We start from the raw sequence: 7738 nt of genomic DNA on the forward strand, positions 1-7738 counted from the left end.
GACTAACTGAGACTTGTCATGGCACTTGTATTCACCTTATTTTCCATGGCAACAATGGTGCCGCCATTGCGCTCGTTTTGTCATCTTACTTCCGGCTGAGGGACCGGACGTAACGTACCTAAGCTAGTGGCTAGATAACAGAACGCAAATATATCAAGTATTATATGCTCAGTTAGGGGCTGCATAACAATTGTATTAAAAAAAACAATTCCACCAACGATGTAGCGAACACATTGTGAAGCGGTCGGAGTGTTGTAGTGTACTTTACAATTTACACCCACCACCTAAAGAAGAGAAGCACATGAGGAAATGGATGAAGGCGCTAAATTTGAAGCACCCACCCACGCGCTCTTATGTGTATTTGTACCATTTCATGGACGGGAAGGCGACTGACGAACACCCTTACCCCGAGAAATGGCTCGACTACGATGTTCCGTTAAAGAAGTCACGCCGGGGGATAAAAAGGTTGTCAGATTCTGGTAAGCTAACCTTAACTTAACTAGCTATGTGTTTGCTCGCCTAAAGTTAGATTTATGAAGTCTGTTCTATGAATACATTTAAGATCAGCAACAGGCAGTTAACGAAGTACAACAAATTTTCCATGATTACCATTGTCCACCTATTTATTTAATATTTACGGTAGTACAAGATATTATAGTACATTACAATAGCTCACATTATTCCTGCTAAATAGATTGCAGGTGATAGCAGGCCAGCTAGCTACATTTCTCATTCAGATACTGACAGTGTTGGGGGTAATGCATTACAAGTAACGCGAGTTACGTAATCAGATTACTTTTTTCAAGTAACTAGTAAAGTAACGCATTACTTTTTAATTTACAAGAAAATATCTGAGTTACTTTTTCAAAAAAGTAACGCCAGTTACTTTGTATTCCCATTTTTTGACTGACAAGCCTCCTGTTCCCATATTGGGAGAAATCGGAGTATGGAGGCGTTGTGTGCGCTGTGTGAACATGTTACTGTAGTTCTAGACTAAATGTGAATGTGCATTAATTCATCCCACTCACAAAAAAACAAAACAAAACAGATTTAGTATTCATTAAAAAATTAATCAAAACAGTGAAATGCAAACTCAGAATATGACGCAAACCTGCAATAACTAAATATATTAAATAACACAAATGTATCTATTCCCATTTTATTAGCAGTGTCTTTGCTGCTGACCTTTAATGATCCAGTTCAACCATACTAATAATAAAAAAATTACTTTAGATAAACTAACAATTGTGCTTCATTGTTTTTTTTTTATTGCTGACGAGTGTTGAATCTTGTTCTCCTGTGTTCTACTGTACAGACGTGAATTCACTTTTCCTACAGCCTGAGGTTTATTCATTACACTTTTTGGTGTGAAAGGGCTTTTACATTTGCTATAAATATAACTTCTTATATTAAAAACAATCAAGCCCTGCTCATATTTAAAAAGTAACGTGAAAGTAACGCAAAAGTAATGTAACACATTACTTTCCATAAAAAGTAACTAAGTAACGTATTTAGTTACTTTTTTAGGGAGTAACGCAATATTGTAAGGCATTACTTTTAAAAGTAACTTTCCCCAACACTGGATACTGACCTACGTTTGAACACTACAGTTAAGAGTGTGTATACTGTTTTGTTTCTAATGCATCTCTCTCACACACACACAGTTCTAAGTTCGGGCCCCATCATATATTAATACTCATGATATATTGTAAGTACTAATTTAAAAATGTTTAATTATTTCCACAGATGTATCGATGACCGCCAGTGATGCAGTGGACAACTGTGAGGGTGATCAGATCCACATGCCCCTGATCTTGCTGAAAGTCACCAGAAGTTACCTGCTGTAATAGATATTTTTATGAACCTTTACAATGTCACCAGAAGTTACCTGCTGTAATAGGTTATTTTTATGAACCTTTACAGTGTCACCTGACATTACCTGCTGTAAATAGTTTTTATTTATTTATCTTAATTTGATCTTTTTTTTATCTTTAATCTTTAATTTGAAGGAATAAGTCATGTCAGGTTTGCAAGTTAATTCCATCTTGGTTTATTACATATGGAAATTAAATGTTGAAATTTTATAGGATGGTCAGTAGGAGGTGTCTCTTGCTTCCTGAAAACAACAAACACTGATCAACAAATCACAAATGATTTTATACAACTTATATTAAATTATCCATGTTCTAAAAAACAAATCACAATCTGTCTCTTGTTTAACACAACTGATTTAAAACAACTTATTTCATATAGTTAGTCTTCACCCACATCCTCTACATCCCATCCCAATTACCTAATATCCTATCCTTAACCTAATTATTCTCATTCCTGCTTATTTACAAAGCTGCAAGTATCTTGTGGAAAGCAGCAGGTAGCCTGCCTGAAACTCATCTGACACGACGAAGCATACACTTAAAATAAAACGTTTGTAGTCTAGCTACAGTCTTTGCACAGAATTGCTCATTGTGTGGCACATGTAACTTGCTGTGATGGAACCCAGATGAGCAGCTTACAGGTCCTCAGCCCTGTACAGAACATGGCAAACCTAAAATACATTTCAAAGATTTTACAGTTGTCTTATTTCAGAATCATTCATTATGTTGGCTTGGCAAAGCCAACATACTGTTATGCTATTTAAACTTCTCCTTCTTCTTCTTCTTATTTTTCTGAGACTAAAAATTCCAAACGTATCTCCTCCTAGGGCTTTAAAGCCACAAGCCCCAAACTCGGCAGACACCTGCGGGATAGAGCGGTGGTGTGTGCTATATCTTTTCAGAGTGATCAGACGTAATGTTTTTTTTTTTATTAATTTTTAAATGTTTAATACATTACCCATAGACTTACATTGTCTGAGAAAAATTGCACCCCTACAGTTGCAATAGCCGAGAGAGATTTAGGGGAGGAGTCGGGTTTCGTTTCACTTTTAAACCGGTTAAAAATACAAGTAAATAATACAATTTCCTTCAAACTGACAAGCTAAACCAACATATCTGATTAGTACAGGGGTTAGGGCTCATTAATAATTTATTTCTGGGCAGAGAGCAGTCAGAAAGACGAGAGAAGAATCACTGCTGGTCAGCTGCTGGAGGCATTGTCTCCACGTAGCTCACAATGAGCGTTTACTCGGGAAAAATCAGCGCGTATTTAACGTGTATTTCACATGTTAAATACACGTTTTAAATACACGTGAAGTACGCATTAAAAATCAGTTTGAACGGGTCAATGTCATTGGCTACTGAGGACTTGGGTAAAAACAACTTCTGTAAGCTTAGAGGGGTGTACCATTCATAGACAGGCAACCACCATTTAGCATGCTATAGATCAGCTTATTCAGCCTTATTATTTAGTCTTTTTTCTTTTCTTTTTTGTATAGCCTATAGAAATAATATATTTAAGTTTCAGTTTTATGAAATATTTATTTTTTAATAAATATAAATAAAAATGTTGTGGTAATAGTATAAAGTTTATAAAAGGTACAGTATTTTGTAATGAAACAGGACTTTTTGTTTAGCTCTTGACTCGCCGAAGTATACTATATATAGTGTCCCTTCTTTAATTTTTCAGTACTGTGTGATAACTTAAATATGTTGTCAGTACTATTAAAATCAGATCAAATTGAATGGTATTTAGGAGATTATAATTTTTGCATGACTTATTTCGCATTCAGCTAGACAACCCTGTCCTAGCTGTTATCATAGCCTAGGCTTTTTATTAAAAAGGAAAACAGCAAGGGACCATGGAAAACGACTGTTGCAGGTGTATTTTTTAATGGTATTATTATTTTTTTTTTTTTGGCAGCGGGGCACCTCAAGAATGTTGGGCACACAAGTACTGTGGCTCTTTTGCCCCATGGCCAAGATGGCCAAGCCAACATCAAAGTTAGTTCACTAACTTTTAATTCTAGTTATTATTATTACACTTGACTTTTACCTACTTTATTCATTGATTAGACTTAATGTACACCTACCAAATCTTACCTTTACCTTACCTTTTGCATATGCACTGTGCAGAATTAAAAGAAGGATTTTCTGATCATATTTTTTGGTAAAATTTACCAATTCCAAACCACACCAATCTTAACTATTAATTTTGCATTTAATCTTTTATAAGTGATATATAATCTTTTTTTGGCTTGTTTTATTTGTAAAAGAAGATCTGCCTAATAATTATGCATACCTGGATATACAGCGTTTTTCACTTCCAAGTTCCAGCCTCCTCCTTTTCTAATGTGTAATTGATAAACATTTACTTACCTTACTCCACTGTACAATTAAGTTATTAGACAAAATACTTAGTCTGATGATTGTCATCAAACACGTTAAAATACTTTTAAACATTTATAACTTCATGTATGTTAACATCACACACACACACACACACACACAAAACTAACCAGCACCATGCTGAGAGATTTAGACTGCTCGACTGGCTGGTTGCACGTTCAATTTTAAAAAGACCCCCACTGTGTAACAGTACACGACCCACTGTCTCGCTATGTAAATAATGGTAAGCCTCGGTACATTTTTTTTAAAAATCATTTCCCTGTCAAGGGAACTTCGAACTGTGTCCTTTGAGGGGACACTATGGGGAACACCTCGTTGTGACCCGTGTCTGAAGCATACTTTGAAAAATGCCAACGTGTTCGCCGGCGACAGCCTCTGACGTCACTACCAGCGTGACTATAAATACGCGCCTGTAGAACCCGTCACTTATCTTCTTCATCTTCATTGACTGTTTTGTTTGAAGCGTGCATCTGAGAAACGACCGAAGCGATCTATTATTATTATCATCATGGCTTCCACTAGCAAGGCGTTTAGACAGTGTGTGCATCCGTGTCAGCGTTATCTGACACCCGATGACACACACACTCTTTGGGTCTCTTGTTTGGGCGAAGAGCATGCGCGCGATGTCCTTGAGGGGGCAATCTGCGTGCACTGCGAGCGTTTTTCTGTGAGAAAGCTCCGCTCTCTTTTGTCTCTCTTTTCGAGTAAAGAGGGAGAGCCATCTGCATCCCGCGGCTCAGGACCCGCCGTTGCCGAGGCACGGAGGAGAATGAGCTCGTGGGGATCACAGGTGGATCTCGCTGAGGAGTGTAGGGAGGGACTTTCCCTTTCACACTCTCCGGCGGTGAACGAGAGTGAACTTCGGGAGGAAGATGCGTTATCATTAACCCATTCTGACACTGAAGTTAGTGCTCTGCTGGTTTCTCCCCAGAAAGAGCAGGAGATGTCTGAGAGTGGCGAAGAAGCTGAGGCTGAGCCTTCTCAATCCTCCTGACCTGCGTACGAGGAGCTGTTAGAGGTTATGGATCGCGCCACGGCAAAATTAGACTTGCCATGGAAGCGTGCCAGAAAGGTAACGTCACGAGGTCGCCTTGATGAGCGTTATTTGTCTGACCATAGCCCTCCAGCCCAGGTGAGCCTTCCATTCTTGCCTGACTTGCATGCAGAAGTCGAAAAGGAATGGAAGAGGCCATTTTCCTCTCGCATCCACCGGTTTCAGCATAAGAGCTATGCTAATATCGAGGGAATGCACGAAAACGGCTATGAGAGGATGCCCTCTGTAGAAGAGACGCTGGCTAGCTATCTCTCTGTGGGGGAAACGTCCTCTCTTAAATCTCCCTTTTTGCCATCTAAGCCCCTCAGACCTCTCTAAACCACAGACCTTTCTCTCCTGGCTACCAAGCAGGTCGCCTCCGCTCCCAAGGAGCCTGGCTGATCATCAGAATTGGCACAGCACTGCAGGGAATTCCATGGATCTCTGGCCAGGTCACCCTGAGGGGCCGCCTGGCCGCTTGGCGCATCCGGGGAGGTGGTGGTTACGGAGTCCTCTGTATGTACTGCCTCAGGTGATGCTCCCCTCGCTTGAGGGTTGGAGCTCACCTCTCCCGTGCGATCCAGTGCCTCTGCGATGCTTGGGAACCTTTCTGTACACACGCTAAGCCTGTGTACTTTCTCAAAACCACATGGTGGTCAGTGTGCATGTGAACACTTTGCACACTGTCTGAAATCCACTTAAGTGGTAAGTGTTCACGCAAGACTTTGCGCATTTTCTAAAATCCTGTACGGTAGGGGTTACGCGCTCCGCTTCATTTCCCTTTCTTAAGATGATTAGCCCTGGGTTCCATGCGCTTCATTCAACCGGTGTGTATTTGTTATACACCTCAAGCATCGCTTCCCTCAACATGAGGGGCTGGGTGGACTCCCACATATTGTGGTTATCAGGTAGTAGGCTTCATCAGGCCTCTCTGATGGTGAGCTCCCACATACTGTGCGTTTCCACTAAATAGCATATTGTGGTTTTCAGATAGTAGGCTTCACCAGGTCTCTCTGAAGGCGAGCTCCCACATACTGTGGTTGCCAGGTAGTAGGCCTCACCAGGCCTCCCTGGAGATTTAGCTCCCACATACTGTGCGTTTCCACTAAAAAGCGAGCTCCCACGGTTTGTGGTTGTCAGGTAGTAGGCCTCACCAGGCCTCCCTGGAGTCGAGTTCCATATTACTTTCAGTTTCCACTTGAGGTGGTTATCTGGTAACAGGTAGTAGGCCTCTCTAGGCCTCTCTGTAGGTGAACTCCCACATATTGTGGTTATAAGGTAGCAGGCTTCACAGGTCTCTCTGAATGTGAGCTCCCACATACTGTGGTTGTCAGGTAACCTTTCAGTACACACGCTAAGCCTGTGTACTTTCTCAAAACCACATGGTGGTCAGTGTGCACGTTAACGCTTTGCGCACTGTCTGAAATCCACGTAAAGTGGTAAGTGTGCACGCAAGACTCTGCGCACTTTCTGAAATCCACGTAAAGTGGTAAGTGTGCACGCAAGATTCTGCGCACTTTCTAAAATTTTGTACGGTAAGGGTTACGCGCTCCGCTTCGTTCCCTTTCTTGAGATGATTAGCCCCAGTGTTCCTTGGGCTTCATCCAACCGGTGTGTACTTATTGTACACCTCAAGCCCCCTCAACATGGGGGGCTGTGTGGGCAATTCTCGCGGTAGTTTAGCAGCACTCCCCTTTTCTGAAAGGTTCACCTATGAGCATGCTGCTCGGAGCTCGGAGTCCTCCTCTCCTGGGAGGCTGATTCTCGGTTCTTTCAGAGCGCTCCAGTACTACATACTGTTTTGAGACGCACTGTAAGAGCAGACATCCTGCTGAGGCAGGGGCTGAGGCTCGGGGAATGGCGCCTTCGCACCAAGGTGTTGAAGCAGAGTTGGAGAGGTTGGCCAGACTTGGGTGGATCGGTTTTGCGGCTCGAGAGAGCATCGCACTATCCCCTCTGGCTTCCACTGACTCATCCAGCTCCATTGGGGGCTGGACGCCATGGTACAGGCGTGGCCGAGGCTTCATCTGTACGTTCCGTCCTCCAATTGCTCTGCTCCCGGGCCATTCCATCTACGAGCTGCTCTATCAGAGTTCCATGAGAGCCCCTCCTTAGAACAGTATTTGTAAATCCATGTTATGGTAAGTGTGCACGTGAAGTCTTTGCACACTTTCTGAAATCCACACTGTGGTAAGTTCGCACGCTAGTACTCTGCGTTCTTTCTAAAATCCTATATGGTAAGGGCTTCGCGCGGCTGCTTCGTGCCCTTTCTTGAGTCGGTTAAAGCCCCGTTCATCTTGGGCACCTATCTACCTATCTACCTGATACCTATCTAGAACAGGGCGCCGCTACTAGAGTACTGTTGGGACAGCTCTTTCGGCAAGTTTTTGCGAAAGCTATCAGTAGCCCCTGTGTGACAGGC

The 7738-nt window shown here is 42.1% G+C and overlaps 1 long non-coding RNA gene across 2 annotated transcripts; it reads right to left on the minus strand.

Annotated features, from left to right (window-relative positions):
* Positions 1-338: 338 nt before the first annotated feature.
* On the minus strand, positions 339-4450 carry LOC132156499 (uncharacterized). Of its 2 annotated transcripts, none has more exons than XR_009437443.1 (3): positions 3925-4449; positions 1745-2604; positions 339-476 (listed from the first exon to the last, which is right to left on the minus strand). It is a non-coding gene; the product is annotated as an uncharacterized LOC132156499 (long non-coding RNA). The 2 variants fall into 2 exon arrangements; XR_009437444.1 differs by having other exon boundaries at positions 371-489; positions 3925-4450.
* Between the last annotated feature and the right edge of the window lie 3288 nt (positions 4451-7738).

Source organism: Carassius carassius, chromosome 14, assembly GCF_963082965.1.
Source record: "Carassius carassius chromosome 14, fCarCar2.1, whole genome shotgun sequence".
NCBI lineage: Eukaryota > Metazoa > Chordata > Actinopteri > Cypriniformes > Cyprinidae > Carassius > Carassius carassius.